Source organism: Amblyomma americanum, unplaced genomic scaffold (assembly GCF_052857255.1).
Source record: "Amblyomma americanum isolate KBUSLIRL-KWMA unplaced genomic scaffold, ASM5285725v1 scaffold_38, whole genome shotgun sequence".
Classification (NCBI taxonomy): Eukaryota; Metazoa; Arthropoda; class Arachnida; order Ixodida; family Ixodidae; genus Amblyomma; species Amblyomma americanum.
In genome coordinates, this window is record NW_027526510.1 from 470,008 (window position 1) to 477,540 (window position 7,533).

The following is a 7,533-nucleotide window of genomic DNA, read 5'->3' on the forward strand; positions in this document are numbered from 1 at the left end:
AGTTTCTCTAGCGTGGAGTTTCTCCAACGCGGAGGTTCTCCACCGCGGACTTTCTCCAGCGCGGGGTTTCTCCAGCGCGGAGTTTCTCAAGCGCGGAATTTCTCCAACACGGAGTTTCTCCAACTCGGAGTTTCTCCAACAAGGACTTTCTCCAACACGGACTTTCTCCAGCGCGGAGTTTCTCCAACACGGAGTTTCTCCAACGCGGAGTTTCTCCAGCGCAGAGTTTCTCCAACGCGGACATTCTCCAACACGGAGATTCTCCAAAGCGGACTTTCTCCAACGCAGAGTTTCTCCAACGCGTAGTTTCTCCAACGCGGAGTTTCTCCAACGCGGAGTTTCTCCAGCGCGGAGTTTCTCAAAGGCGGAGTTTCTCCAACGCGGAGTTTCTGCAGCGCGGAGTTTCTCCAGTGAGGAGTTTCTCCAGCACGGAGTATCTCCAACAGGGAGTTTCTCCAACGCGGAGTTTCTCCAGCTCGGAGTTTCTCCAGGGCGGAGTATCTCCAGCGCGGAGTTTCTCCAACACTGAGTTTCTCCAACATGGAGTTTCTCCAGCGCGGAGTTTCTCCAGCGCGGAGTTTCTCCAACATAAAGTTTCCCCACTACGGAGTTTCTCAAACGCGGAGTTTCTCCTGTGCGGAGTTTCTCCAGCGCGGAGTATCTCCAGCGTGGATTTACTTCAACGCGGAGTTTCTCCAGCGCAGAGTTTCTCTAGCGTGGAGTTTCTCCAGCGCGGAGTTTCTCTAGCGCGGAGTTTCTCCAATGCGGAGTTTCTCCAGCGCGGAGTTTCTCCAGCGCGGAATTTCTACAACACGGAGTTTCTCCAACTCGGAGTTTCTCTGACACGGACTTTCTTTAACATGGACTTTCTCCCGCGCGGAGTTTCTCCAAAGCGGAGTTTCTCCAGCGCGGAGTTTCTCCAACGCGGACATTCTCCAACGCGGAGTTTCTCCAACGCGGACATTCTCCAACGCAGAGTTTCTCCAACGCGGAGTTTTTCCAACGCGGAGTTTCTACAACACGGACGTTTTCTAACACGGACTTTCTCCAGCGCGGAGTTTCTCCAACGCGGAGTTTCTCCAACGCAGAGATTCTCCAGCGCGGAGTTTCTCCAACGTGGAGTTTCTCCAACGCGGAGTTTCTCTAGCGCGGAGTTTCTCCAATGCGGAGTTTCTCCAGCGCGGAGTTTCTCAAAGGCGGAGTTTCTCCAACGCGGAGTTTCTCAAATGCGGAGTTCCTCCAGCGCGGAGTTACTCCAGCGTGGAGTTTCTCCAGCGTGGAGTTTCTCCAGCGCGGATTTTCTCCAGCGCGGAATTTCTCCAACACGGAGTTTCTCCAACTCGGAGTTTCTCCAACACGGACTTTCTCCAACACGGACTTTCTCCAGCGCGGAGTTTCTCCAACGCGGAGTTTCTCCAGCGCGGAGTTTCTCCAACACGGACATTCTCCAACGCGGAGTTTCTCCAAAGCGGACTTTCTCCAACGCAGAGTTTCTCCAACGCGGAGTTTCTCTAGCGCGAAGTTTCTCCAACGCGGAGTTTCTCCAGCGCGGAGTTTCTCCAACATGAAGTTTCCCCAGTACGGAGTTTCTCCTGTGCGGAGTTTCTCCAGCGCGGAGTTTCTCCAACCCGCAGTTTCTCCAGCGCGGAGTTTCTCCAACGTGGAGTTTCTCCAGCGCGGAGTTTCTCCAGCCCGTAGTTTCTCCAGCGCGGAGTTTCTCCAGCACGAAGTTTCTCCAGCGCGGATTTTCTCCAGCACGGAGTTTCTCCAACACAGAGTTTCTCCATCATGGAGTTTCTCCAGCGCGGAGTTTCTCCAGCACGGAATTTCTCTAGCGTGGAGTTTCTCCAACCCGGAGTTTCCCCAAGACGGAGTTTCTCCAACACGGAGTTTCTCCAACACGGAGTTTCTGCAGCGCGGAGTTTCTTCAAAGCGAAGTTTCTCCAACGCGGAATTTCTCCAACGCGGAGTTTCTCCAGAGCGGAGCTTATCCAGCCCGGAGTTTATCCAGCGCGGAGTTTCTCCAACGCGGAGTTTCTCCAGCGCGGACTTTCTCCAACATGGAGTTTCTTCAACACAGAGTTTCTCCAACACGGAGTTTCTCCAGCGCGGAGTTTCTGCAGCGCGGAGTTTCTCCATCGCGGAATTTATCCAGTACAGCTTCTCAAACACGGAGTTTCTCCTGTGCGGAGTTTTTTCAGCGCGGAGTTTCTTCAACGCGGAGTTTCTCTAGCGTGGAGTTTCTCCAGCGCAGAGTTTCTCCACCGCGGAATTTCTCCAGGGTGGAGTTTCTCCCACGCGGAGTTTCTCCAACGCGGACTTGCTCCAGCGCTGACTTTCTCCAGCGCGGGGTTTCTCCAGCGTGGAATTTCTTAGACACGGAGTTTCTCCAACGCGGAATTTCTCCAACACGGACTTTCTCCAGCGCGGAGTTTCTCCAACGCGGAGTTTCTCCAACGCGGAGTTTCTCCAGCGCGGAGTTTCTCCAACGCGGAGTTTCTCTAACGTGTAGTTTCTCCAACGCGGAGTTTCTCCAGCGCGGAGTTTCACAAAGGCAGAGTTTCTCCAAAGCGGAGTTTCTCAAATGCGGAGTTTCTCCTGCGCGGAGTTTCTCCAGCGTGGAGTTTCTCCAGCCCGGAGATTCTCCAGCGCAGAGTTTCTCCAGCGCGGAGTTTCTCTAGCGTGGATTTTCTCCAGCGCGGAGTTTCTCCACCGCGGACTTTCTCCAGCGCTGGGTTTCTCCAGCGCGGAGTTTCTCCAGCGCGGAATTTCTCCACCACGGAGTTTCTCCACCGCGAAGTTTCTCCAACGCGGAGTTTCTCCAACTCGCAGTTTCTACAACACGGACGTTTTCTAACACGGACTTTCTCCAGCGCGGAGTTTCTCCAACGCGGAGTTTCTCCAACGCAGAGATTCTCCAACGCGGAGTTTCTCCAACGTGGAGTTTCTCCAACGCGGAGTTTCTCTAGCGCGGAGTTTCTCCAGCGCGGAGTTTCTCAAAGGCGGAGTTTCTCCAACGCGGAGTTTCTCAAATGCGGAGTTCCTCCAGCGCGGAGTTTCTCCAGCGTGGAGTTTCTCCAGCCCGGAGTTTCTCCAGCGCAGAGTTTCTCCAGCGCGGAGTTTCTCTAGCGTGGAGTTTCTCCAACGCGGAGGTTCTCCACCGCGGACTTTCTCCAGCGCGGGGTTTCTCCAGCGCGGAGATTCTCCAGCGCGGAATTTCTCCAACACGGAGTTTCTCCAACTCGGAGTTTCTCCAACAAGGACTTTCTCCAACACGGACTTTCTCCAGCGCGGAGTTTCTCCAACACGGAGTTTCTCCAACGCGGAGTTTCTCCAGCGCAGAGTTTCTCCAACGCGGACATTCTCCAATGCGGAGTTTCTCCAAAGCGGACTTTCTCCAACGCAGAGTTTCTCCAACGCGGAGTTTCTCCAACGCGGAGTTTCTCTAGCGCGGAGTTTCTCCAACGCGGAGTTTCTCCAGCGCGGAGTTTCTCAAAGGCGGAGTTTCTCCAACGCGGAGTTTCTGCAGCGCGGAGTTTCTCCAGCACGGAGTTTCTCCAGCGTGGAGTTTCTCCAGCGCGGAGTTTCTCCAGTGAGGAGTTTCTCCAGCACGGAGTATCTCCAACAGGGAGTTTCTGCAACGCGGAGTTTCTCCAGCTCGGAGTTTCTCCAGGGCGGAGTATCTCCAGCGCGGAGTTTCTCCAACACTGAGTTTCTCCAACATGGAGTTTCTCCAGCGCGGAGTTTCTCCAGCGCGGAGTTTCTCCAGAGCGGAGCTTATCCAGCCCGGAGTTTATCCAGCGCGGAGTTTCTCCAACGCGGAGTTTCTCCAGCGCGGACTTTCTCCAACATGGAGTTTCTTCAACACAGAGTTTCTCCAACACGGAGTTTCTCCAGCGCGGAGTTTCTACAGCGCGGAGTTTCTCCATCGCGAAATTTATCCAGTACAGCTTCTCAAACACGGAATTTCTCCTGTGCGGAGTTTTTTCAGCGCGGAGTTTCTTCAACGCGGAGTTTCTCTAGCGTGGAGTTTCTCCAGCGCAGAGTTTCTCCACCGCGGAATTTCTCCAGGGTGGAGTTTCTCCCACGCGGAGTTTCTCCAACGCGGACTTGCTCCAGCGCTGACTTTCTCCAGCGCGGGGTTTCTCCAGCGTGGAATTTCTTAGACACGGAGTTTCTCCAACGCGGAATTTCTCCAACACGGACTTTCTCCAGCGCGGAGTTTCTCCAACGCGGAGTTTCTCCAACGCGGAGTTTCTCCAGCGCGGAGTTTCTCCAACGCGGAGTTTCTCTAACGTGTAGTTTCTCCAACGCGGAGTTTCTCAAATGCGGAGTTTCTCCTGCGCGGAGTTTCTCCAGCGTGGAGTTTCTCCAGCCCGGAGATTCTCCAGCGCAGAGTTTCTCCAGCGCGGAGTTTCTCTAGCGTGGAGTTTCTCCAGCGCGGAGTTTCTCCACCGCGGACTTTCTCCAGCGCTGGGTTTCTCCAGCGCGGAGTTTCTCCAGCGCGGAATTTCTCCACCACGGAGTTACTCCACCGCGAAGTTTCTCCAACGCTGAGTTTCTCCAACTCGCAGTTTCTACAACACGGACGTTTTCTAACACGGACTTTCTCCAGCGCGGAGTTTCTCCAACGCGGAGTTTCTCCAACGCAGAGATTCTCCAACGCGGAGTTTCTCCAACGTGGAGTTTCTCCAACGCGGAGTTTCTCTAGCGCGGAGTTTCTCCAGCGCGGAGTTTCTCCAACATAAAGTTTCCCAACTACAGAGTTTCTCAAACGCGGAGTTTCTCCTGTGCGGAGTTTCTCCAGCGCGGAGTATCTCCAGCGTGGAGTTTCTTCAACGCGGAGTTTCTCCAGCGCAGAGTTTCTCTGGCGTGGAGTTTCTCCAGCGCGGAGTTTCTCTAGCGCGGAGTTTCTCCAATGCGGAGTTTCTCCAGCGCGGAGTTTCTCCAGCGCGGAATTTCTACAACACGGAGTTTCTCCAACTCGGAGTTTCTCTGACATGGACTTTCTTTAACACGGACTTTCTCCCGCGCGGAGTTTCTCCAAAGCGGAGTTTCTCCAGCGCGGAGTTTCTCCAACGCGGACATTCTCCAACGCGGAGTTTCTCCACCGCGGACTTTCTCCAGCGCGGGGTTTCTCCAGCGCGGAGTTTCTCCAGCGCGGAATTTCTCCAACACGGAGTTTCTCCAACTCGGAGTTTCTCCAACACGGACTTTCTCCAACACGGACTTTCTCCAGCGCGGAGTTTCTCCAACGCGGAGTTTCTCCAACGCGGAGTTTCTCCAGCGCGGAGTTTCTCCAACACGGACATTCTCCAACGCGGAGTTTCTCCAAAGCGGACTTTCTCCAACGCAGAATTTCTCCAACGCGGAGTTTCTCTAGCGCGGAGTTTCTCCTACGCGGAGTTTCTCCAGCGCGGAGTTTCTCAAAGGCGGAGTTTCTCCAACGCGGAGTGTCTCCAACGCGGAGTTTCTCAACTGCGGAGTTTCTCCAGCGCGGTTTTTCTCCAGCGTGGAGTTTCTCCAGCGTGGAGTTTCTCCAGCGCGAAGTTTCTCCAGCACGGAGTTTCTCCAACACGGGGTTTCTCCAATACGGACTTTCTCAAGCACGGAATTTCTCCAGCGCGGATTTTCTCCAGCGCGGAGTTTCGCCAACCCGGAGTTTCTCCACCGCGAAGTTTCTCCAACGCGGAGTTTCTCCAACTCGCAGTTTCTACAACACGGACGTTTTCTAACACGGACTTTCTCCAGCGCGGAGTTTCTCCAACGCGGAGTTTCTCCAACGCAGAGATTCTCCAGCGCGGAGTTTCTCCAACGTGGAGTTTCTCCAACGCGGAGTTTCTCTAGCGCGGAGTTTCTCCAGCGCGGAGTTTCTCATAGGCGGAGTTTCTCCAACGCGGAGTTTCTCAAATGCGGAGTTCCTCCAGCGCGGAGTTTCTCCAGCCCGGAGTTTCTCCAGCGCAGAGTATCTCCAGCGCGGAGTTTCTCTAGCGTGGAGTTTCTCCAACGCGGAGTTTCTCCACCGCGGACTTTCTCCAGCGCGGGGTTTCTCCAGCGCGGAGTTTCTCCAGCGCGGAATTTCTCCAACACGGAGTTTCTCCAACTCGGAGTTTCTCCAACAAGGACTTTCTCCAACACGGACTTTCTCCAGCGCGGAGTTTCTCCAACGCGGAGTTTCTCCAGCGCAGAGTTTCTCCAACGCGGACTTTCTCCAACGCGGAGTTTCTCCAAAGCGGACTTTCTCCAACGCAGAGTTTCTCCAACGCGGAGTTTCTCCAAAGCGGAGTTTCTCTAGCGCGGAGTTTCTCCAACGCGGAGTTTCTCCAGCGCGGAGTTTCTCAAAGGCGGAGTTTCTCCAGCGCGGGGTTTCTCCAGCGCGGAGTTTCTCCAGCGCGGAATTTCTCCAACACGGAGTTTCTCCAACTCGGAGTTTCTCCAACAAGGACTTTCTCCAACACGGACTTTCTCCAGCGCGGAGTTTCTCCAACGCGGAGTTTCTCCAACGCGGAGTTTCTCCAGCGCGGAGTTTCTCCAACACGGACATTCTCCAACGCGGAGTTTCTCCAAAGCGGGCTTTCTCCAACGCAGAGTTTCTCCAACGCGGAGTTTCTCTAGCGCGAGTTTCTCCAACGCGGAGTTTCTCCAGCGCGGAGTTTCTCCAACGTGGAGTTTCTCCAGCGCGGAGTTTCTCCAGCCCGTAGTTTCTCCAGCACGAAGTTTCTCCAGCGCGGATTTTCTCCTGTGCGGAGTTTCTCCAGCACGGAGTTTCTCCAACACAGAGTTTCTCCATCATGGAGTTTCTCCAGCACGGAGTTTGTCCAGCACGGAATTTCTCTAGCGTGGAGTTTCTCCAACCCGGAGTTTCCCCAAGACGGAGTTTCTCCAACACGGAGTTTCTCCAACTCGGAGTTTCTGCAGCGCGGAGTTTCTTCAAAGCGAAGTTTCTCCAACGCGGAGTTTCTCCAACGCGGAGTTTCTCCAGAGCGGAGCTTATCCAGCCCGGAGTTTATCCAGCGCGGAGTTTCTCCAACGCGGAGTTTCTCCAGCGCGGACTTTCTCCAACATGGAGTTTCTTCAACACAGAGTTTCTCCAGCGCGGAGTTTCTCTAGCGTGGAGTTTCTCCAGCGCAGAGTTTCTCCACCGCGGAATTTCTCCAGGGTGGAGTTTCTCCCACGCGGAGTTTCTCCAACGCGGACTTTCTCCAGCGCTGACTTTCTCCAGCGCGGGGTTTCTCCAGCGTGGAATTTCTTAGACACGGAGTTTCTCCAACTCGGAGTTTCTCCAACGCGGAGTTTCTCCAACGCGGAGCTTCTCCAGCGCGGAGTTTCTCCAACGCGGAGTTTCTCTAACGTGGAGTTTCTCCAACGCGGAGTTTCTCCAGCGCGGAGTTTCTCCAGCGCGGAATTTCTCCAACACGGAGTTTCTCCAACTCGGAGTTTCTCCAACACGGACTTTCTCCAACACGGACTTTCTCCAGCGCGGAAATTCTCCAACGCGGAGTTTCTCCAACGCGGAGTTTCTCCAGCGCGGAG